At 43.5% G+C, this 22,485-nt stretch overlaps 2 long non-coding RNA genes across 2 annotated transcripts; one reads left to right on the forward strand and one right to left on the reverse strand.

The window, feature by feature from the left end:
* Positions 1 to 1,195: 1,195 nt before the first annotated feature.
* LOC108503238 lies at positions 1,196 to 22,215 on the reverse strand. The gene is made up of 3 exons (XR_001876772.1): positions 22,041 to 22,215; positions 12,478 to 12,537; positions 1,196 to 1,237 (listed from the first exon to the last, which is right to left on the reverse strand). It is a non-coding gene; the product is annotated as an uncharacterized LOC108503238 (long non-coding RNA).
* Positions 7,104 to 12,121, forward strand: LOC108503231. Its single transcript, XR_001876769.1, has 4 exons — positions 7,104 to 7,130; positions 10,733 to 10,851; positions 10,961 to 11,039; positions 12,074 to 12,121. It is a non-coding gene; the product is annotated as an uncharacterized LOC108503231 (long non-coding RNA).
* Positions 22,216 to 22,485: the final 270 nt, after the last annotated feature.

Consider the following 22,485-nt stretch of genomic DNA (forward strand, 5'->3'; position numbering starts at 1 on the left):
GTAGTTTTGGAGAAAGAAGTAGAGTTAAAATCTTTGCAGTTAATTTCTTTGCAGAGAGAGCTGATTTAGAAGACTTTGGTCTTCTCCTTTTGTATGTGTGAGCTCAGGTGACTGAGATAAGGTAGTAAGTGTTGTGTTTTCTGCAAGTAACTTTTATTTTGATGACACAGAAGGATGTCATCAAAGTTGCAGAGGGTGTAGGAACTAGTTGCCTCATTTATGGTAATTATTTCGTATTCAGTTTTATGATATGAGCATTCAAAGGACTGAATTGTCCTTTATCTTTCCAAGTGCCTCCTCTTTTTTCTTTTTTTTTTTTTTAAGTGAGGCACAGTTTTCCATCAGGAAGCATCTCCACCTGACTTAGCAGTTACTAGCATACGTTAAGGTGCTCTATATCTAAATAATAACAAAACCAACTACTCTCTTCTTACCATCTGCCAGGCCTGTCCCTTCAAAGATGTGATGTAACAGGAAAAAGGGGCAGAGGTGAAGTAAACCTTTCATTGAAATGCAGATTAAAAAGTATTTCCATTCTTAGTTTACTTGTTTACAGTATAAATCGATTGGTTTTGAGTTTTTAAGAGGCTTGCTGCTTGCTAGAAGACTAACTTTGTATTTCTGCCATTCCACACAGGTTTTTGAATTCAATTCCAATCAGGAAAGTAGCTGGCTTTCTAGAAGAGACTTACTTATGCCTTGACTGAAGGAAATTCCCAGGCAGAACTCATGGCTGACACCAGACACTTTATGTGGGAGTGAATCATTATGGCTTCTCCAAGTGCCAGAGAAGCTATAATTGGCATTTATGTATTATTAAGCACCAGAGAATTTAACTGTAAACAGAAATCCATAGGAAATCAGGAGTCACCAGTTACATTGCTCAGAGAGCTACTATTTAAGAGCAGCTTTTGAGCATTTTTCTGGCACTGTTAAGAACAGGGGAGAGGTAACCTCACCTTTTTTCCTCCACCATCTTTGGAATACTAAAAGCATATTCCTGGTTGAAGGGAAGTAACTTTCTGAGACCAAAACCAGACAGAAAGCAATACAGACATGGGATCACTAGAGACACCACTATCAACCTTGGATTTGACAGCATCATGAGATCCTAGATACAAATGCACGGATGGGCAAAAGACCCAGATAAACATAGCTGTTAAGATGATTTCAATGCCTCTCACCTAAGTCCAGACACCTGATAGCTCAGCATGTAGCTCACACTGGTCTTCACATCCTATGGAGACAAAGAGGCACCTTTCAGGAACAATTTGTACCACTCCAAGATAGATGTTAAAGAGGTGTAATGAACTCTCTTTGTCTGTCTTTCTGCATTATGTGCTGAGAAGGCCTAGACGACCATCTGAGTTTTTTAGGCAGCAGATGTTCAGTGAGATGAATCCCAACCTTACTGTTCAGCTCCTACACAGTCTGAGCACGCATTGCTGGTAGCAGAACAAACTCCTGTTATTACATGAGGAGTAGAAATTTTGTACCAGTTGTTTAGTTCAAAGATCCCTTTTGTTTTGAACTGGAACTAGAGATTCACGCAGCCTCTTGGAGATGTCTATGGTTCTTATTCATTTTCAAGCAGTCAGGCACTGCTCAGAGCAGTGGAAAGAAAGAGAAATAGCTGCTTTCACTTCTCTTATTGGTGTATGGGCCCTTCAGAGAAACAGGAACCAAAGTAAGGTTAGGCTGGGTTTAAAGGAAGAAGACAACGTTTGGTAGAGGAAGGGAAAAAAGCATAAGCTGGCCATGTCTCTAACTTCAGTGTACATGAACTGTTGCCATGTCCTCAGGAAAACAAGGGATTTTGGAAATAGTCTAAAGCTGGGCCACATGAAATACAGAGCACATGACACAAGCCTGAGTCCCTCTGGCTCAATAGGCAGCGCTCTAGAATCGGTATGACCTTACTTCTGCCCTTGTTAGTCTGAAATATGTAGCACAGCTGTAGGACGTAGTTCATCATTTATCAAGGGTAAATACAGTTCTGGATGGGAATGTGGAGGTGAAAAGTGTTCTGCACAAGGCGTTTGCTCACGTGTTGTAACTTGCTGCTCAGAAAGAAATGGAATGCTTTGTCTTCTTGTAGCACTGATGAGCGACTCCTTATCATAACCTTGTAAGAGGTTTCAAGTGCATTCATGAATAGGAAGATGATTAAGATGACACATGAAGGTTTTCTGAAAACCTTTTCATATTCAGACACATTCTCATATTTGTGTTTGTTTTCATTCCAGACAAGATGTTTCTAATCTCCAGTGTGATTGGTAGACCACATCCTTTCACTCTTGGTTGCCTAGCTTGCTGTGAAACTTAAGATGAGCAGTAGGAAAGTGAGTTTACATGAGGGGCAGTCAGAGCTAAGGCAACTAATTGAGCTGAAAGGCCCTGCAATGCACTTTGCAAAGGAGGCCTCTATTGTTTTGAGCAGTTACTGTGACAAAACCCAAGGCTGAAAACTTGGCAACCTGACTAAAGGGTTTAGTGAGAAAGAAGCTAAATAGGGGACTTAAAAGATCTAATTTGTAGGGTAGAAAGAGGAAGATGTCTGTGTAGCTGGGCAACAGTTGAAAGTTCTGCTCTGAACACATCCATAAATCATCATGCCAGGTAGGGTATTTTCTCTTCTTTCAAGAGTTTCCCAGGATGGGAGTCTTCTCTGGCCACAGCTGCTTCTCTTCAACAGTCCATTAGAGCCCCAAGACTGGGTTCTGAGCAGGCTGTGTAGGAAGGAGGTAATACTTCTCTCTGTTACGTAGCTGAAGAGTTAGGTCTGTAGCCTGACTTTCTGTGATTCTGTGATGTGCCTTTTTTGAGGAGAGGACCCATATTAATTACCCTACATCTAAGGAAATCTAATTTCAGAGCACAAGGACACAGAGGAAAACGGAAGCCTGATTTTTCCAGTGTTCAAATGATTGTGTCAGTGCAGAGAGTGCCTCTGGGCCTTCTTGCCACCAGGGTTGATAATAGAGGGCAGAAAAACAACTGAGACCAGTGGCTTCAGTGACAGGCAGCAGAGGAATACAGATGTTATCTTTGGCACTAGGCTGAGGGGGCTGCAATAGACAGTGCAATGGCTGAAAGGTTTGCCCTGTGTTGTGTTGGGTCTAGGGCTGTAAATGAGTGCTGACCATACAGACTCAACAGCACAGGTTTCACCACGCTTACAAAGTGAAAAAGCTCTGGTGGTTCCCTCTTCTTCAAAGTGTTTTGCAAAGCCATGTTTGGAGTGTGAATGGTATGGACATGTCCAGTTCGGTGGAGGTAGAGGTAATAGGGGGGACAGGTTAAATTTAAATTGTAGCCTTGATTGTTCTTGATTTGACAGAGCAAAGAGAGAAATCCCAGAAGTCATGTATCTTGAGATCTACTCCAAGTCAGTTACAAAGAACACATGAAAAAAATAGGTATGCTTCTTGACATGGCTACTCTGACCCTCATGATGTACAGTCCTTCCTGTCTACTTTTCCAGCTTAGCCCCCTGGTTCTACCCCCTTAGCTCTGTAGCCCCAAGGACCAAAATAACACATGCTCCTTGCTGTCTGGTGCCCTCTGGTGCTGCAAATACCTGTCTGGGCTACATCCCATCACACCCTTATGCAGTTGAGGGAACCAGCCTATACTCCAATAGGACTCATGAACTGATATCTGCTTTTTCTGCATTACAGCCTGGCAGTGGAAAGGACACTCTAGTATGCCATGGAGCAAGTGGGACAGGCCTGGGAGGTCGGAAGAGCTAGTCCTAACTTCTCTAGTCCTGTTTCAGTCCTTGAAGGAGGAGAGTGCGAAGTGGACAGGGTCTCACTGGTCCCCCTTCCAAGTATATCTCCCTTGCTTTACTTCGCCCCTTATCTCTAGCTTTAGCCTCTAACTTCTGTCATCCATACTCTTTTATTACTGTTACCTTCATGTAATTGCCTGGTCTCAACTGCTCTTTCTTCCTTCTCCGAGGTACAGCTCTTCTTCCTCTTGGGAGCTATTACCACCACTCACAGTCTCTAATCCTGCACCTTACATTGCAGTGCCCATGGCTCAGTAATGTTTGGTGCTTACACATGCTCAGATCCATTGTTCAGAAAACAGGACTTCAGTACCTTTACTGTCATTCCTCTCCCCTCTAATTAATCAATGCTAATTGATTGACTGATGATGGCTCTCTGGTTTAGCAATATCCCAAGTCCAAGAAGCAGCCACATGGCTATCATTCCCACACATTTGACTGGTGCATATTAACCTCTAGAAATTAGTTGGAGCCTCTTCTAAATTAGTTTGTATGAATTGGCAGGGCTCATTTCACTGGACAAAAAGAAAACTGACAACAGAGGCAGATAGCAACAACAGGCTCACAGGTTGTACTCTTGGTTTTGGTCCAAGTAGTTTCTACCATCACAGGGAATGAGTGAACCACTGAGTGGTCACTTGGTGACACAAACTGCACACTGGTGGTAGATTCTTGCCTGCAAGCTGATGCTTGTGCCCTGTTCAGTTTAGTGCTCTCTTCCTAAGATGGTACAATGCTGTTCATGATGATGTTGTCTTAGTGCTGCACAAATAGTCAGTGTGGTAAACAGGGATCAATTTAGAGAGGCTGAGGCTGACCAGTCCGTGTTGGTCCCCAGCCTGCTCTTTCTCTGCATGAAACCCGAAGTGACCAAGCCCTTCTCATCTGCTCCAGTGCTTGCTCAAATCCCTCAGCTTTCTCTCATTTGGCCCTTTTTGTCCAGCCTTGTTACTGGACTTTCTGAGTTGTAGGCAGACGACAGTGCTTTTGTGCTGTTTGTGCAGCTGGGAGTAACCGATGTAAGGAAGAACTAAGCTTCACCTACTGTGTGGGCTGAGACACATTGAGTTCTTGATTGCAATCTGATTAGCTCCAGGAGTCCATTTGGTGTGGACCTTCATGGCAGATTCATGACCTGAGGACCATCAGCCTAATAAATTTCAATTCTCTGCCACAAGGAGCACTTATAGGAAGAAATACACAACATTTTTTCTCTTGGGTTTGTTTGTTTGTTTATTTTGAGACATCTCTCCAGGAAACAGCTGAACTGGTTAAACAGAAAGTTAAGATATCTGCCCCAAACTCAACCAAACCAAATCAACCCCCTAAACTCAACAAACAGGTAATGAACTGTTGGCAGGCACTGAGCTTGGAACATGTGAGCTGGAACTGATAAGGATTGGCAGAGATGTAAGGAAACAGAAAATGAGACCTTATAAAGAGAAGTTGGGCAATCTTCAAAAAAGTGGTGCTACCAGTCCTGTCAATGAATACTTAGATATGGCCCTTCCAGATTGCAGGTCCTTTGATGCAATACTCACTGATGAGTCATTTGGAAGATCACTAATTGAAGGATAGAAAATGGCCTGCTACAGCCCACAGCCATTATGAGCTGCACATTTTTTAAGGGATGTTTGTTGCAATCCCCTTTATTTTCTGCAGATGGGGTGTGGCTCTCCCATTCCTGGCAAAGTGGCTGGTGTGGCCTTTGGTTGGGAAAATATGGGTCCTGTTGCATGACAAGCTGAACTTCCCCTACAGGGGAAGTCACCTTCTTACTTCCTAGTACATCATCAGGGGTGTGACAATTCCCTGAAGCACAACGGAACCACACAGAAATCTGGCAGCTTTATTCAGTTTGTGAATATGAATCTACCTCATAAAAACATCTGAATCACATTTCAAACTACCTACCTAGCTGCATAAACACTACCCCATCCTGTTCTTAGGATTTGAGCCTTATATTCTCAGACTATGCCTCCTTTTCCTTTTTTCACCAGAGCTCTTATGACTGTTGCTCCTTGCATAATTATTTGGACTTTCATGAAAGCTGCTGTTTCTGCCTGTAATCAAAAGTGACACTGTCACTCTTTGTTCATGTTAAATACAGGCACCCAGAGTTTTTTGGCTGCCATGCATTAGAGAACTCATTCTTCATGTGGAATGGGAGGGGCATCACATTGAGCCTCACGGATGACAGAGCATGGATAAGCAGCAATCCTTCAGCTGTGTCTGTGGTGCATAAGACAACCCTTACACCTCCTTAACTTCTTCCTGCCTTTCCACCACTCTGCCTTTCCAGAGGCCACTCACTTTGCCAGTTGAGGACTGCCTGGTCAGCTCTGCTGGAAGTCTGGGGTCACAGAGCAGGAGACAGGCTGTAGCACTGTGCTGCAAGTATGGGAAGCGTGGACTTAGTTTTGTGGAGGCTGTAAGTAGGAAACAGTTTGGTGAGTATTTTCACAGACACTGTACCCAGTCTGGTAGGCAGAAGCTGAAATGTAGCATCTGTGCTTATAGTAAGATGGAGGTTGCTTTGCTTGGCCAAACTTATTAAGTCTGGTACCCTGCTTCAATCATTGAACACTGGCTGCTAGAGGAGATACAAGAAATGCTGTAGTAAAACTATTCCAGTCCATGCCCTACATGATTCCTCTCACTTAGCTGAAACATTTGTGAGCAAAGAATGATACCCTTCTCATCCTGTTCATTCAGAAATATATGACAAACCCTATTGTTATCAAAGGTGCAGGTTCAATCCTGTCATTATCTCACACACTGTGCAGTAAATATTGTGACTAAGAGTTAACAGTGTGTCAGCAATGATCATCTGTAAGTCCTGTTGGGATGCTTTGTGTGAACTCAGCCAGGTTGTCAGCCGCCTTCTTCAATGACAATGCAGCAACTACCCTGAATAATCATTTTTTGTCACTGTATAATACAGGTGAAAAATACAGGTGAATAATATTTTACACACACAGATATGTAACTGATTATATTACAAAGAACTGCAAGAACAAGACACTTATTTTTCACTTCTAGGAATTTGAATGAGGAGATCTCATTACCCAGAATCAGAATGTGTCTGGCTTGGCGAATACAATGACAAATGGATTCTTCAAATCCCTAATCCACAAGCATTTCAGAGAGAGAGATGGTTCAGCAGCACAAGAAAGATGTACTTTTCCTGGAAGTCTCCTGACTCAACTCCTATCCTGTACCTGGCAGTGATTCAGTAGCATGGCAGTTATAATTGATCAAAAACATACCTCTGTTAGCAAACAGGAGGAAGCTGGGCAGCAGCACCAGGATGGCCTTGGACTCTATGAGTGCCAAGGTGGGTGGTCACACCTGGTCAGGGCTGTGAGACTGGTGATTCAGGCAAGGTGGTCAGGCTTGCAGAGGGAAAATCTGAATTGTCTGACACTGTGTGGTGATAAGAAAGGAGGATGGACAAGGAGGATGATAAGCTTGATGGGCACTTAACAGGGCAAAAATGAGAGAAAACAGTGCTTCACTTCTATTTCTCTAATTGGTGCTTTGCTTACCTTTTCCTTTAGACTGAATACTTTGTATAAGAGAAAGCACCAACTGCAGCACTGAAACATAGTGTGTTTATGCTGTGTTAGTTACTGTTACAGGCATTGTGTAATATGGTTGGAGAGAAGATGGATTATCAGCAGGTAGCCAGCAACCCGGGGAGAGTTTCTTGAGCTTTGTGTGCTTCCATATGCGTCTCCTCAACTCCAACCCGTTTTGCTGGGGCTTTGAAAAAAAAGCTTGACTGTGCTCAATTTATGAAAGAGATAGTGACATCAGGACAAAAATACTTGATCTGTGTAATTCCTGAAGTTGGGGATTACTTACAGGATATGGCTAGGGCATCGATAAAAATTCTAACAAACAAGTGTAAAACTTTTATCACAAGTCTGTCATTAGGAACCCATGGAACTGCTTGTACTTTCAAAAGTGTGGACCGACTCACAATTTCAGCTGCTTTCTTCTTCCTGCTTTTATTTTGTGAATGGAATAGAGCTATGTTGTTCTGGCTTTGTGGAAATGTTTCTACTTGCCTGAATTGGTAATCATAGAATTATAGAATATCCTGAGTGAGAAACGGATCCACAAGCATCACAGAATAGAATATCCTGTTTTGGGAGCGGCCCATGAGGATCATTGAAGTCCAGCTCCTGGCCCTGCAGAGGACCGCCCCAAAAATCACATCATGTGCCTGAGAGAATTGTCAAAATGCTTCCTGAATTCTGTCAGGCTTGGTGCTGTGATACTTCCCTGAGGAGCCTGTTCCAGTGCCCAATCACTCTGCTGAAGGACTTTTTCCTAATAACTAACCTAAACCTCTCCTGACACAGCTTCATGCCATTCCTTTGGGTCATGTCACTGGTTACCAGAGAGAAGAATATGCATAAGAGACTAGTAGGATGAGTCAACTACTTTCTCAGTCTTTTATTTGAAGTTATTTTAAATGATCAAATCTCTGCAAATGGATAAACCATCAAAATACAATTAAATGGGAATGAAAATTTTCTGTTAAATGCCTCCTCTCTCGCCACTCCAACCTCCTGATTTGAGGTTCTTTCCTATCAGTCAGATCCCTGCACCAATCAGTTTGTGGTCACATCCCTCCTATCTCTGAGTGCCTCATTGGGAGAGAATAATCTGCCCAAGTTATCCTAAAGAGAGATTATGGTTTCACTGATTAAACTCCTTGGGGTAGTGATGTGTCCACCAAAGCTTATGACTACAATTGATGATTAGTTTCAAGCATAGTCCCAATGGCAAAAAAGGCTCCTCCTGCCAAATTTGGTTAGTTTTCACAGCTGAAACGTTTGTTGATGACTTGTGTGTGTGAATAGGTCTTGTTGGTGAGCTATCTTCTCAAACATCTTGGTTACATTTGTCTTATTGCCAACTTCTGTTGACAGCCTTTTGGAGGAAGGAGAGGATGTCATGAACGCAAAGTATGTCTTCATTTCTTAGGTCTTTTTCTTTTTCCCAGCACATGGATCTAAAATGACCCCACTGTCTCGTTGCTGTAACTTAATTGCATAGATCAGTTCACATTAATTTTCTGACCCTAAATGTAGCTTTTTTCCCCTGTCTGTACTTTGTAGAGATTTGGGCTTCGGGGAGCTCCTTCCCTACTGCTGGAAAAATCGACTTATGTTCACTAAGTTCAAAAGAGGACCTTGGCTTCCAGCCAGATGTGCTGATCTGTGGGGCATGTCTGGCTGTATGAGGCATGACCACTGAGAAGAGGATGTCACCTATGGGCCTGTGTTTGGAAAAGAGTTGTAGGAATGCTACCAACAAGCAGCTCTTGGGGCCAGCCATGTCTGTGCAGTGCTCTTGGGTGTATGTCCACTCTCTCTTAAGCAACTGAGTGAGCTCTGAGAAAGACAGATGGGTGTTGTGCTGCGTACCTCACTTCCCAGACATTGCCCTGTCTGAAATCCCACAGCTTCTGTGGACTTTCCTTTCAGCAAACTGTTGCTTTGTCTGAATAAGCAGCAACAGCATCTAAAGAAGCAATAGATTTTGAGACAACTGGAGCAATCATTCTTTGATCCCTGGCAAACCCCAGTGGCTTTATTATTATCCAGTGAAAGGAGCTGATATAAATGAGTTTTCAGGAGTAGGGAACCCAAAAGAGTTCAGGCTGGAGGAAGATTAGAGTGAAGGGTGAGAGGGTGCACCCTGCTCCCAGGGTAATGAGGTCAGTCGTGAGCAAACCACAGGGTCCTCTCAGAGCCCACCACTTTACAGGACTCACATGCATTTTGTAGGAGCAGGCAGGAATGTTTCTTTCCATAGACCTCTGTCCCCTCCTTGGAAGCTGATCAAACACTTTTAATAAAAACCACCATTTGACTTCTAATGTTTTTGTACTGATTAAGAACATTGACTTGGCTGACTGAACAAGGGAACCAATTGTGGCTCAGCTGCTTTATGTTGGAAAAGCTTTGATCGGACTGAGTGGGAGTTTAAGGTACTCTATAAAATGAATTTTGGTGATAAGCTTATAAACTGAATTTGAACCTTGCACAGGCTCCAGAGGGAAGGAATAAACAGCTCAATTTGTATTCTCTAAAGATACACACCAAGCTTTCCCTTTAACCTTTGGGTTTATTACCTTAGGGGTCAAACTGTTTCTTAAACTGTTTGAAATTATTTGTCCAGATTAGCTGTCCATGCTGAAGATGGAGGGCTTTGAGGATAGTTCCCAAGAGCCCTGAAGCCAACTATAATGAATGAGTTTGATGTTTTACTCAGAGGAAAAAAGCTGAATGAGTTATAGGGCTGATAAATAGCCCCAGTTCATTCACACAAAGTTAAGGACAAAGTGCTTATCTTAATCCCTACATGATATTGTTAGAATGGTTTATTTCAAGGGCATTCCTGTCGGAGATCTTCCCTCCCTCATTACTTATCAGTCTCTATAGTTATATACAGGCAATTAGAAGACATGAGTATTGGACAGGAAACTCCGGAGACCATGTAGGATTCATCTCAACTTTCTGCTGAAGCTGTGACCTAACTTGCAGGGGAGCAAGTGGAAGCAAGCTCAGATAGTCATCCTGTGAAATCCTCTGTTCCAATAAATCTGAGGAGGGTGTACGTGCGTAGGCATCAGTTAGAAGAATCTGATAACTGGTCAAAAAATTATTCATCACCAGTGGTGTGTGCAGCACAGATCTTTGCACAGCCCTTATGGAGAGTCCAAAGGTGCTGCAAACCCAGGGACAAAGGATTTGCACATCTCAGCAGTGGTGTGGTCTTTGCCCAGAAGAGATTTTCTTTAGAAGGCGAGGTTGTGATCTGTCTGAACAGATGTCTAAATATTTTATCAGACAAGTTATACCACTGATGTATAAGTCTCAAAACTGTAGGAAAAGTGACTATTGTTTGCATTTTTTCAAGGTGGAGGGTGGAAATGAAAAACCTGAAGTCTGGCTCTGTGATGGCCTTCTGCATACCTGTGGGCAAGTCACTCCCACTGTCACGCTGCTCCGGAAGTCTCCCCATGTCTACTCCAAGAGGTAATTGCTAAGAAACAGTAGCACTCTGAGCTTCTACAGTCATTCCTCCTTCCCAGCTTCAAACCAAATCCACTTTATGATAATAAATGGAATATTTTTTTAAACCTAGAACTACAGTTTGTGCCCTAAGTATGTGCATCTCTCTCTTCATCCCTCCTAATGACTTCTACCCCGATACCTAACTTCAGGTAAGTGTAGAGGCCTCAATGTTGTCAAAGTTACACTAAATTTCCATAAAATTGGGAGAGCAAATAATTCAAATTCGCTTCTACTGAGAGAGAAGTCTTACCAGATATCAGAGGGGAAAGGGAAAGAGGGAGAAAGAGAAAGACATAAGAAACAAGTCTTCATTTGCTCATTCTGTTGTACACACTCATTTTGGGTTTTTGTTTTCTCATGACTCATCATTCTCTAAACCTTACTTGGGATTTGAAGTGTAAATTAGTATATTAGCAATGAAAAATTCATCCCATTAGCCCATAGTTGCTCTTGGCAGTGTATCTGGAAAGGCCTAATGCTCACCTGGTATTGACTCTCCACCCATGGCAGAGGTAGAATTTAAGTAGCAGGGACACTGAACATGCCAAGAGAACAAGTCTGCTAGGAGGTGGAGCAGGTCCATTCATCAACCAGTTTCACCATATGCTAAGAGAATGCAATAATATACGTCTAAATTGGAGACAAATTGCAAAAAACTTATTTGTGAACTAGGGCCCCATTTCTTGGAGTAAATGTCTTCTGCCTCCACTACCTTTACCTGTGTAGAAATAACTATGGGAAAAAGCATCACAAACCACCAGTTTCTGCAAGTCTTTTGAGGGCCTTTCTTCACATACTCCCATTCAGGAATCATAGACTCCCTGAACACTTGGTTTCCAACAGAATAGCTTTACTCTCAGCCTACTCTCTTCATCACACATTATTTTATTCATCTGCTGTAAAATAGCAAGACTTAATTGGCAATCTGGCTCTGGTTTATTAATATCTCCTTGTGCATGGAAAGAGACCTTGAATTCTATGTACTGATTCTCAATCAACGTCAGCTTGATATTAACTCAATGTTATTACATTATTGATTTTATTCATCCCAAGAGCTACATCAGTTTATCATGGAATCTACACTTCTTTAACAACCAACACAAATCAAGATCATTTTTTAGGCTTGCAATGTAGACTAGAAGGTTTTTGGAATCTGATCTCATTTTTCTTTACATTTGTTTAGATTTCCAGTTAATCTGAATTCCTATCTTGCCCCTTTGAACTCACAACCAATTGTAAATACTTCTGATAAATCTCCATGCTAAAAACTGTATTGCGACATAGTTCTTAAAAAAATAAAAAGGAAAGAAAACCAACTGCAAAATAACCTGTCCCTATGATGTGCTGATGTAACTGGTTCAGGGAAACAAATGGTCAGGTTCTTTAGGTTACACAGTGGCCGATGTAAATTATAAAATCTGTAACCTCAGTCATGCATTTGGTTCTGCTATACAGTATAACCATTTGCAGTTTTAACTCATGTCTTGAAGACCTGTAGCAAATAAAACATAGCAATGTCTGTTCCCATTGCATTTTACTGGCTAACTTATTTGGAACAGATGAAGAGATTCAGGGAAAGTTCATTACCTGCTTCTGCATTTGTTCAGTCTTCCTATCTGGCTGGACTCTGTGATGGCCGGAGAGATACTGAAAAGATGATGTCAGAAGAGTGGGAAGTGAAAGCTGAAAGGAATTTTAATTGGATACTTTGAACTGTTGATTTAAAAAAAAAAAAAAGAGTTAATGACTACATAGCTGAAATGCTGGTTTTCATTTGGGAAAAAGGATGTGGGACACTGGAGAAGCCACAGTACTGATTGGTGTTAACAGAGGTACTTTTCACAGGGCTAAAGCACCTTTACTATCTTCTTTACTACTACACCACCGCTGGTTGGAGTGCAAGGGACAGGTGTAAACTTTGTTATGCCGTATGGTAATTTTATCACACTGCTGTGTGTTGGTCCTGTTCTTGTGTCTGTTACCTGAGTATAGTAAACTCAGAACATACTATTGCTTAGTAGTAAGAGGATAGAGACCAGTCAGAAACACAAAGATGGACTCTAATTAAAATAAAAGGGCCATTTCAGCTGCATTTAACTTAAAGTGCATAAGTAAGCTAGAAAAAAGAGGATTGCAAAATCTGTGTGTTCATGGCATTGCCAACCTTCAGTGTTACCTAGCACAGTTGGGATTACATCATCAGAATAAACTTTCATCAGTTCATCATGGTTTGGTTATGTGACACAATTCCAAACTCAGAATGGAAGTGATGCTTTCATGTAAATTTGTCCCTTTCAGAGTATTGCAAACGCTGTCAGAAACTCCATCCTGCCATAGCTTGCCATGAAGTGCCTGGGCAGAGAAAGCCACACCTCCCAAAAATATCAAATAAAAAAATTTGGAGTTAGACGATTTGTACAGACTTTCTCTTTGAAGTCACCAAAGCAGGACTTTCTTGGGCACATTGCTGAGAAGAGTTTCAGGAACATATAATACCAGTAGTTTCCACATCAATATCCTAGTTTGGGTCTCAGCATTTCACATGGTGGAGAAAGGTGGATACCTAGGTACCTGAGTGTTTGTGAGGTTTGAAATAGATGCAAGAGACAGGGAAGAGAAGACCAAGAACTTCCTTTGGATAGCCTGGGTAGACAAATGGGAGTTTTATGCTTTTACTACTCTGATAGCACAGCCAGCTTGCATCAGAAGCCTTTATGTGTTCACTGTTTGCCTAGTGGTAGCTGTGATGCTCAGTGGGTTGTAGCAAGATGTTACAACTCTTCTCAGGCTGAGCTGTACAGCGGAAACTCTCCTCCAGGTCAGACCTGGCATCACCAAAAGGCCAAAGAAGGCACAAACCAGAACAGCTCTGTGGCATGAGAGGCAGCAGGAAGAAACAGAGCAGCTGAAAGGCATGATCTGCTCCTGCCATTATGTGCTTTGCCAGCCAGAGGTTGAGTGAGAAGCTGCTGTGGAGCTGTGGCAAAGGGCTCAGCACTATTCCGTAGAGACTGGCCCATGCATGGGATTTGACAAGAGTTGAGATGGTACCTCAGCTGCTGTTTCAAGGGGCGTGGAGGGGAGGCAATTTACTCAAGTGTTCCCTCATCACTGACCAGGTGCACGGGTAAGCAGGTTGTGTCCTTTGCCAGCTTCTCAGACCAAGCCACAGGAAGCCCTAAGGGCTTTTATAAACCCACGCTGCAATTCCATGGATGCTGGGCAAGAGCAGGCAGGTGACCACTATCAGATTAGCCACTGACTTTGTGCTGCCTTTACACCGCTCTTGGGAGGATGTGATGCAGCAGAGAGGGCAGAGCAGCAAGAGCCTCATCAAGCACCCAGCACGCTTGTACAAGGCTAACCCACTAATGATTTTAAACAAGCATGAGTAGCAAAAGCTGATTTATCAAAGCTTTGCAACATGTGGCATTTGGCTTGGCACTAGGCACCCTAATGCTGGCTTCAACATGTTGCTGGATCACAGCTCTGGTCTGTGGCTTTGCCACGGTGTTTGGATGGGTTGGTAGAGGTACTTGGCTGTGCTGGGGAGGTTTTGGCTTGTTCACCTTTGCTGCCAATGCTGCAGCAGCATATAGGCTCCAGCTGCTGTGGCTACAAATCACTGAGCCCCCAGGCCAAGCCCTAGGGCTCCTCAGAGGGGTATGACTTGCAGCAGCTGTACTATGCCACCTTGAACATTAAAGTATCTTCATTTGTTGCTCGAACTCCCTTGTTTTCCTTTCACTTGCTCTGCACAACTTACTGCCATCTCAGGAGTCCATCTCAGCAAAGGTCACCCAAGTCATGTTTTCACACACAGAGAAAACTTTTCTCACCCTGCTTTGTAACCATGGTGATTTGTTTTCTTTTAAATTCCTTTCCCTTAGGTTCAATGCTATCTTTAGATGTCATCCTATTTGATAAATGTCCATGTAGTTCCTGATACTATGAGGGAACTATGGCATGACAAGGACTGGCTTAAGTAACAGCTGCATAACTCTGTCAGGAATTAATGATGTGGCCCATGCCCTTTTTGGAAACACTCCAATTTTCAGTCATTCCTGCTCTGACACAGCATCCGACAGGCAGTCGTGGCCTGGCTTGATCAGGTTTCGGTTTTTCTTGTTGCCCTGACCCTCTGCAAGTATCTCATCACTGCAGAGTTTTGCTCACTTTCTGGGATTTACAGTCTGAGAGACTGGAGAGTTGGGATGTACAAAGCTGGCAGGGCAGGGAAATGGGCACCGAAGATGGAAATGGTTAACCCTGCTGGGATCTGGGCTCTCAACCTGGCGAAGACCCAATGACATGCCTTGGGGCTGGAGCATGGGCCTAGAAATGCTTTTCTTGCCTCACAGGATGGGCCAGTTTTGTTCTGGATGCTGGTAAGCAGAGGATATGGAGTTTGAGGGTGAGTGGTATACAGTCTCCTGAAATTTCGTAACTGGCACATAGTTTATGTATCTTTATTCTTTAAAGAATAATTACTTCCTCTCTTTTGTGCTAATATTAAGCACAACTTGGTAAATATAAAATCTAAAGAGTTTTGTTGTCTTTATTATTCAAAGAGAACTTTAGATTTGCAGTACTGAAGCAACATAAATATTTTCTTTTGCTTCTTGCAATATTTTGTAATAAAACACTGATGCTCTGGATATAGTTGCTTGTCTCTTTGTAGATGCATATTTACCAGAGCTAAGTAACATAGTGCCTTTGCTCATATAAATGTCACAGTTTTCCTGAATGGTTTTCCCTCTGCAACATGGATGTGAGCAGGAGACACACCAATTCTCAGGCCTCCTGTCTTGCCTGGATGAGGCTGTCATGAGGACCTGTGAAATACAGCAAATGTCCCCCCAGAGAGATGTTTTGCCAGCTAGAGGAGGTTCACAGGGCAGCGAAGGGGCTGTGAGCTTCTCTTCTGACATCTCTGGCTGTTTAAGCAACCTATGCTTAAGAGGGCTCAGAAGGCTTACCATTCAAGCTCATATTTCAGAGTCATCAAATGAAAATATTATTGAATATCTGGCCTAAATTATAGACCATACAGTCTGACATCACCTTCGGCTAAATTGTAAAATGACATTTCCGTCCTATAATGGACTGTATAAACCTCAGCTTAAAAAGGTGAACAAAATTGTCCCATCATTATCCAACTGATTTAATGCCAGTGTGCATTCAGAGGCACAGAGGTGATCTTTAGCATTGCATGTGAACTTTATGTTTCTTTAATTAACTGCATCATACTGCATGTTGGCAAGAAGCCGTAATGATACTTCATCCTTCCCTTGACTGAACAGCAGAAAGTCGCAGTGCTAATACTGTCAAGAGATAGACTAGGTCTTGATTTAAGAACTACTTTAAATACCACAAAACAAAAGCCCTTTTAATGGTTCAATATATACTCAAAATGCTTCTGCCATAATGAGTTCCTTAGTATAAATGCTTGGTACCAAAATAATTCTATAACTGGGTCATATATAGCTCTACAAACAGCTATCTAAATAGCTACAAGCCTTGAGCATTGTGCAGGTGGTTGTAGGTAGGACCTGTAAAGTATGATGAAGTTAGGTCAATTGTGTTTACTTATGAGAAGATGCTTGTCTTTGCCTAAGACAACATTGAGGGTTCAGGATATGTCAGGCTTCCTCTCCAGGGATTGCCCACATAATGATTCTCAGCTTTTTTCTGTCTGGCACTGTTTGGAACATGCCTGGGTGCAGCTCCTTGCCCAGTCCCAGCCCTCCTTCTGCCTCATTTTTACTGCCTTTCACTCAACCCCAGGAGCCCTGCTACTCTCTGCCTGTGTTGACTTGATGCTGGATTGGGTCCAGGATCCCAATCTGGCCTTGAGCCCTTGGGCATCTGTGGAGGCAATTCCCTGGTCTCCAGCAAGGTGCTGAAGCAGCTTAGGCTGGCACACCTTTGTGCCTCACTCCCTGCTTACATCTCAGGACATAAGATGGAGATGTAACCCACATTTCAGGAGATGAATACTTCTGGTCTGCCCTTAAGTAATGGGTGTTAGGCAAAGGTGGTATGGTGGCAGTGTAGCTGAGGGCTCCAAAAGCTGTGTAGTGGTCACTGGTTTTGAAAGTTGATTTCCTTCAATGTAAGATAAAAAGGATCTCCGTTGATGGAGTTGCTGAGTTCTTATCCTGTTTTGAGCCAAGTGGCTCCATGGACTGGGAAGCATGATCTTTTTTGTCACTCTGAGCTAGCACAGCTATACAAGCTGTTGCATTTTCTGAGCTGAATCCAACAGGTCTGCTTCCACGTCTTGTCCTCCTGCTCCTTCCCCTTATGCAGGCCCATGCTCAAGGTGATGTGCAGGATTCAGCACCCTACATGTTCCCTTTCATAGGAAGCCAGTACCAGAAAGTCCCCTGCCTGCCACCCCTGCCTCTGGCAGCTCATTTCCTGTGCCAAGTTCTAGGCTGATGCCACAGGGACAACCATCACCAGCCGAGGGCATGGGAGTGGACTCTCTCACCCTCCGAGAAAATTTGTAGGTAACTCCACCCTTGGCCCATCTTCTCTGCCCAGCATTTAGAGCAGCTTCATATGTTTGCTTTTGTTTTGGGTTTAAATATGTGCTTAGCTATCTCTCGGAGCTATCTCAAATGCAGGGGTGTGGTTAGGCTGCCTAATTTAACCCAGCCTGTGACATCCACAGGTGGATAACCTGTCTCCATAAGGCTCTTTTATCTCCTTCATTTAGGTTGGTTTAATAGCTGATCATTTAAATTCCTTATCACCACTCTTCTTTAAACTTAATGAGATGTAGTCTTAAATTTGCTGACAATTGAGACAAAGGAAGTAAACCCTCTCAGAAACAGAAAAGGCTCCTGCAGAAGTCTGTGATGCTTGAGAGCCAGTCTTTCAGAACACTGCTTCAATTGTCTTCCCAGGAAGGATCTGGTTGCATACTGGGTCACACTTTTATGAAAGGAGAAGAAATGTCAGGATGTTCTGGGTGCTCATGTGAGGGCCCAGTTCCTCCCCAGACTATCATCACACATACTCCCTTTGTCATTTCCTGTCCTGGGGTCCTGCAAAACTCAACTGCCAGGCACAGTGCCTGCCACACCAGTCATATCCTTCACACGTCAACGGAAACCCTCAGGCACCAAACTTGAGAAGCTGCATCCTCAACCCACTGGAGTCACTAGAAGAGCAGAAGTCTTTGGCTTTCACAGGGCTAGGGCTTCAGCCTAACCATCACTCTATTTGAAAAGCTACAGGCAAAAAACACCCACAAGGATCCACAACATTGGTCTCTACCAATATGCTCCAATTTTAATGTATTTGCATGTAATCTTCTCAGTGAGGGTTTTCCCACTAAACTCTTGTTCTAACATGATGAGGAATGTTTAAGCCAGCAAAATGGAAAACACGGCAGGGAGATACGAATGCCTAAATGGAAACAAAGAGGGCAACCGTGGTTACCTTTTTCTCCACCCTGCTTTTCCTCCTGCTGGCCCCATCACCATGGGTTTTGGCTTCCAGCATTGCTCCATGGTGGTCCTAAATGGAGGACTTGTCGCATGTGTGACAAGTGTGCAGCAGCATCCTGATCCTCATACTTGTGCTTTCTTGTTGTACATGGTGATGTACTACATGTCAGACACCAACTCATCAAGTCTGCATGGAGCTTGTGTTCAAATCACCAAGTGAGTGCCCCAGGGGTATTTTTTAATTCAGAGCAAGGTGGATCTCCATGTCACTACAAAGGGGGATTCCATTCAAGAGTGTTGCTTGCTGCCAGGGATTTGTGAAGTGCAAGCGGAGTGATATATCGTTTCCTGGGGAGACGTGTTGTCTGTTGGGAGGGTAATTACAGTGCTGTCATTTTTGATAGCATGGGACAATATGCCACTGAAAGAGTGTTTTTCAGTCCTCAAGAAGGTGGTATTTCCTCGTCTTAGTCTTTTATGTTTTTAATCCTCTGTGAGACAGATAAGTGCTATTACCAACTACTCATGGGGTGAGGTCATAGAGGACATGAAAAGTGAGAAACTGATCTCTAGGCTAATGGCATAAACATGGGTCTAACAATCCCCCTTCAGTATTGGACTCCTTCTTGGTAAGAGGGAAGGAGATGGGCATCCTTTCTCTAGTGCAGTCAATCCCACCAAGCCGATGGCATGACATCCTCATAGGTGAACCCAGGAGGTGCAGACTGGATGAGTGGACAGTGAGGTGGATTAAGAACTGTCTGAAGAGCAGATCCCAGAGAGTCATGATCAGTGACACAGATTCTAGCTGGAGGCCTGTCATTAGTGGTGTCCCTCAAGGTTCAGTACTGGGCCCACTATTGTTTAACTTATTCATCAATGACTTGGATGAAGAGATAGATACTTCTTCAGCAAGTTCACTAAGCTGGGAGGAGTGGCCGATATGCCAGAAGGTTGTGCAGCCCTTCATAGGGACCTTGACAGGTTGGAGAGATGGGCAGAGAAGAACATTCTGAAATTCAAAAAAGGCAAGTGCAGGGTCCTGCACCTGGGAAAGAATAACTCCATGCACCAGTACAGGCTGGGGTCTGACCTGCTCTCTGGAAAGCAGCTCTGTGGAGAAGGACCTGGGGGTCCTGGTGGACAACAAGCTGTCCATGAGCCAGCAGTATGCTCTTGTGGCCAAGAAGGCCGAAGGTATCCTGGGGTCCATCAGGAAGAGCATTGCCAGCAGATTGAGAGAGGTGATCCTGCCCCTCTGCTCAGCCCTAGTGAGGACACATCTGGAGTGCTGTGTCCAGCTCTGGGCTCCTCAGTACAAGAGAGACACGGAGCTCCTGGAGTGGGTCCAGCAGAGGGCAACAAAGATGATTAAGGGACTGGAGCATCTCTCTTATGAGGAAAGGCTGAGGGAACTGGGCGCCTTTAAGAAGAGACAATGACCTTATCAATGCCTGTAAGTATCTGAAGGGAGGGTGCCAAGAGGATCAACCCAGGCTCTTCTCAGTGGTGGATTAGAGGGAGCAACTGATGCATAGGAAGTTCCACCTGAGTATGCAGAACTTCTTTACTGGAACTGACTGCGCACTGGAACAGGTTGCCCATAGAGGTTGTGGAGTCTCCCTCACTGGAGGTACTCAAGAACCATCTGGATGCAATTCTATGCAATGTGCTCTAGGATGACCCTGCTTGAACAGGGAGGTGGGACCAGATCACCCACTGTGGTCACTTCCGTCCTTACCTATTCTGTGATTCAGTGATTCAGTGATTCAGTGATTCAGTGATTCTGTGATTCTGTGAATGGCAGCTGCCCACACTTCTTTCCATCTATGTTGTTTTCCTAAGGGTATATTCAGTTCACTCCTGAGGAACAAGGACCCTGACCACATGATGTCAGTTCATAGCAGGCAGTTGTATTGTGGGTCCTTTATGAGGTTCAGATCCTCTGCAATGTGCTCCATGAGCACAAGTGCTTCTGAGGGCCCACTATGAATACCTGTCCTTACTCACAGGGTTGCGAAGTCTCTGCAATACTTTCCAGCTGTGTGTCAAGTCTGGTCTGGAGAAGTCAGCTTTAGGTGGGAATAGACTTCAAGAACCAGCTGCACACAGATATACTTATTAATGCTTTTTTCCCCCAGATACAGACCTGTCCAAGATGGACTAAACACAGACCACCAGCAATACAGACTGTCCCTTCATTATATCAATTTTTTTTTCAGAAGTTCTTAATTTTGGATGTATTTCAACTAGTGACCTTGACTGGAAAAGTACCAGATCCCATGTAGTGTATCTTGGGGATACCCTGTCTCATTAATAAGTACCTTCATTTCAGAGTATTGTCTATTTATTTTAGAAGGTTTACCTCCCCTCCCTGAAAAAACAGAGATGAATTGGGATAAATACAGACAGGAAATGGTTTCCCTGGCAACACTAAGAATGCATAAGAACAACTTCATCATTTACTTTTATTCCTTAGATACACTTTTAAAAGAAGTTTGAACTACATTAAAAGACATCTCCTGTTCACAGCACAGCACCCAAGTCAGCAGAAATAATCAGCCCTGATTTTACTTTCAGTGAGATGGGATCTAAGTCCCTTTAAAAAACAGGGATGTAAGGTCTTAGTTTCCAGGGAATGAAAGCTGAGTCAAAAGAGGAGTTCATTCAGATTCAATGCTGGTCAAAAAAAAGCCGCTTTATGCAACATTCAGCTTTGCTGAAGTGGAACTCACACTAACAAACTTCCAGTGTATCCTGCTCAGAGTCTTAGGTTTTGGTGAAGCCTGGGTCGGATTGTAAGCAAAATCTAATCTAGTTGTGTGAGTGCTGAAAAGGAAATCTGTGAAACTATTTCTGAGAGGTTATTAGTGGAGGCATCAAAGTGTGATGCGATGTAATTTCTACTCCTGTCACGCTGCACTAACACATCCCCCCCTCCCTCTTGATCTGCTTGCCATTCCTGCCAGCCTCCTCTCATGCTGCAAGGTGCAGGAGAGACATTTCAGCAACTTGGATGACTTTACTTCCCATCTGGAATGGAGTGTCCAGCCTCAGAAGCCAGGGGAGACCTCACTGGGCACATCCTTTTCCCCAGGCTGGTCTATGATCTGTGGGTGGAGGAGTTATTCCTGAGGGAAAGCCGTTCAGAAAGCAGGGTTTCAGGCTTAGACCTGACAGATTTCTACTTCCAGGGTGGGCAAGATCTCCCCTTTCTCCTTATTAAAGAGAGATCAGTTGGCCCAGCAAAGGTCATGGCACCCCAAGGACCTGGTGTTCAACTAGCTTCCTGGTCTCATGTCCTTTCTGGGTTCACTGCTTCCCAGACAAAATCCTCTGTACTGTATGTAAGGCACATTTTCTTGGTTCTGATCTGCCTAAACAGCATTAGATTTGTCTTCAGTAAGTGCTGGGAATTAATCCACAAGCACAGATAACAAGCTGTGTTTCTGCTGAACATGTTATTGATGCTACGGAAAGAGCACCCATTGCTGATGACATCTGCAGATAATAACAGAGAATGTTTGATATCAGGTCATAGGAAGATCAGTGGTTTAGCTGGGTGCACACTAACAACATGTGCTTCAACATATGTCTGATGTGAAGTCACAGATCCTACAAACAGAATCGGCAGATCAATGAGAAGGTCTCCAAGGCCTCTGGCTGAGAGGACAGCTGGTCACTGCTTACCTTTGCCTGCATGAGGACAGATACTTGATGGCAGAATGCTTTTCGTTCTAGCAGTTGAATAGAAAAGCAATGAGAGGAAGCTGAAAGTAAGCAAATTCAGACAAAAATAAGATGCATTTTTTTATTATGAGTGTAACAGTCGCTGGACTTCAATGACTTCAATCAAGGTTAAAGTGTTTTCTCCCTCATAAGCAACTTAATATTTATGGTGTTTTTCTTAAAGGTAGATCTTTGATCACTTCCTGGAGGTCCACGGAGCCAGGTTCACAGAATCATAGAATATGCCAAGTTGGAAGGGACTCAAAAGCATCATCAAGTCCAGCTCCTGGCCCTGCACAGGACCATCCCCAAGAGTCACACCATGTGCCTGAGAGTATTGTCCAAATGCTTCTTGAACTCTCTCAGGCTTGGTGCTGTGACCACTTCCCTGGGGAACCTGTTCCAG

The sequence above is a fragment of the Lepidothrix coronata genome, unplaced genomic scaffold, assembly GCF_001604755.1.
Source record: "Lepidothrix coronata isolate B3197 unplaced genomic scaffold, Lepidothrix_coronata-1.0 Scaffold4, whole genome shotgun sequence".
Classification (NCBI taxonomy): Eukaryota; Metazoa; Chordata; class Aves; order Passeriformes; family Pipridae; genus Lepidothrix; species Lepidothrix coronata.